The sequence below is a fragment of the Lagenorhynchus albirostris genome, chromosome 9, assembly GCF_949774975.1.
Source record: "Lagenorhynchus albirostris chromosome 9, mLagAlb1.1, whole genome shotgun sequence".
Classification (NCBI taxonomy): domain Eukaryota; kingdom Metazoa; phylum Chordata; class Mammalia; order Artiodactyla; family Delphinidae; genus Lagenorhynchus; species Lagenorhynchus albirostris.
Genome location: NC_083103.1, coordinates 95,401,716 through 95,404,462, shown reverse-complemented (window position 1 = coordinate 95,404,462; position 2,747 = coordinate 95,401,716).

The window sequence follows — 2,747 nt, the reverse complement described above, 5'->3', positions numbered from 1 at the left end:
AAATGTAGCCCCCCAGGAAAGACTGATGTTCCCATTTTAAAATGACCCACTTCAGCAGCACAGAGATTCACGGGGCAAATGACTCTCCCAGAAGATAAAATCAGCCCCCCCATGGCCCAGAGGGCTTACTGGAACAGGGCGTTTCAACTTATTTCTGGGAGGGTAAGTGACATCTTGATGAATCCGTTATGACATGAAGACACCTGATGTGGCCTTTGAAGCAGCCATTAGACTTAGCTTGCTCTTACTGTCAAGTCACACGCAAAGCAGACTGTTCATGCCTTCCCCAAACCCCACCCCAGGGGCAAGGTAAGAGGCTAGGGTCTCCACAGCCGACATTCCTGGGTAATAAGTAACAGACCTGCTACATTTTGGTGTAGCTGCATTACAATGTCTCCTGTGTCAAACCCGAGGAGTTAAAATGTCCTTCCATTTTAACTTTAGGGGCTTTGTGTATTTAGATGTATGGGCACCCTTTAAAGACATAATCTTGTCTGTATTTTGAAATCTACATAAATGGTTTCAGGCCATCGCTTCTTCTGTCTGTTCCATTTCTTCCCTTTGGGTTGCCCGTGAGATCTTCCCAAGCTACTGAACTTAGATGCAGGTCATTACTTCTGACTGCTGTGTGGCATCCCATCATAGGCCAACGCCACATTTTATGTACCCATCCCCAGTGAAGGACACCAGGCAGGCTCATCACAACTGGTACTTCCTTGCGCCTGTCTCACAGGGGCAAGACTCTGAAGCTGTACACCCAACAAGTGAGTGTGGTGAGGGTGTGTAGACCCTCACTGCTAAGGTCAGCCAGATTTCTCCGCAGCACGACTCACTCTTCCCACTAACGGGGACTGGACGCTTCTCTTTCCCACCTCCTCAGTAGTACTTGATATGATTCCAATTTTCTCATTTTTGCCAATTGAAAAAGGTAAAATGGTGCCTTACTTTGTGTTTAAAGATTAAGCTACTCTTCGTATAGTTATTAGCTCTTCAAAGGGCCACTTATGTGAATGGCCTATTTATAGCCTCTTTCCTTTTTTTCTTTTAGATCCTTGTATTTTTCTTATGGGTTTGTAGTTATTTGTATAAGCTGCATACTAAACCTTTGTCAGTTTTCAACTTCTAAAAATACCTACTCCCACTCTGTTTCCTCTGTTAACTTTGTTTATACTGTTTTTTAAAAAACAGAAATCTCATGTTGATGTGATCAAATCCATTTATTTTGTACCTTATGGGTTTTTTAAAAATCTTTTCAAAGAAATGCTGACTTTGAAGTTCATAGTTATTTTTTTAACACATTTTCATCTATCTGTGTTTATAATTTTACTTTTTACATTTAGGTCTTTCTCCATTTGGAATTTTTTTTTAATATGGTATTGAGTAGGTATCTAACTTAATTTATTTCCAGAAACGGAGCCACCTTTTCCCAATACTCCTGTCTAAATAATTCATCATTCTCACTAATTTGTGATGCTACCTCTATATATGCTGGGTTCCCTGTAGTTTTGTTTATTTAGACTTGTTTTTGTCTATGTAGTTTGTTTATGTACGTCTAGGTCTGTTCCTGGTCCCTTACTCTATTCCTTTGCCTTATTTGTCGTTCCTATGCAATAACACACTGTTTTTATTATTATGCTTTTATTGTCATCAGTTTGATTGCAGAACAAATGTTGCCTCTTTGTTGCTTCTTTTCTAATTGGATTAATAATTTGTGGGGCTCAATTCTTCTATATAAATTTTATAATCAATTAGTTTAATTCTCCAAAATTCCTGCTGGAATTTAATTGAATGTGGAAATTAATTTTGGGCTAATAGACATCTTCCCAAGATTAAGTCCTTCCAAACATGGATATAGTATTTCTTTTTATTTAGGTCTTTCATTTAATGGTTTTGGTAAAGTTTAATATTTTTTTCCCCTTTGTGGTCTTGTGCCTTTGTTGTTAATCCCTAAGGCCTTTGTGGTTTTCAATGCTTTTATCAAGACTGGTCCGCTGTCTTCTCCAGGATCCTGGGAAGGGCCTAGAAATGTGAACATGTTATTGTAAAATTGCAAAAATAGAATATTTTTGCCATAAATGGTAAAGTCTACTGTCTCTTTCCATTCCAGCCTCCCCTCCACTGCACCTCCCTTACAGTTGGGCAGTATTGGAGTCATCACAGGTACTTTGGGGGTCCAGCTAAAGGGAATTTGAGCTGGGGATACATCTAATTTGGGATTTATGGGATGTATCCATGTGGTCACAATCACTTCCGTGTATGGTTTAGTCATTGCTAGGCATCCTGGTGTCAGAGTGGCTTCCAAGAATTCATGGAATTCCTTCCACCCACTGTCCTGACTCACCAGACATCTGGATATAAAGATGGAGAGCTATAGGTAAGTCAGGTGGTTAATTAATTTTTAAAATAACGTGCTGCTTTTCTGTTTATGACATTCATTGTGCTGTTCAGTTTTTTAAATTGTAATTAGTTGTGATTGCTTATTCTAAATAAACATTTATTTTATACCTAATTTTGGATCTGTACTTTTTAAAAATTTTTCTTAAAAAGGGCTCCTCAAATTGCATAAACTTCTGCCCTTGAAACCTGATTTGTCCCCTAGATATTTTCAATGGTATTAATGCTACCTATATTCAAATGTCTATGTTGATCTAGAAACCAGCAATTTTGCTAAACTCTCCTATTAGTTCTAAAAGTTTGTTGACTCCTTTGAGTTTTCTCATTAAATTATCATATTATCTGCTAATAGT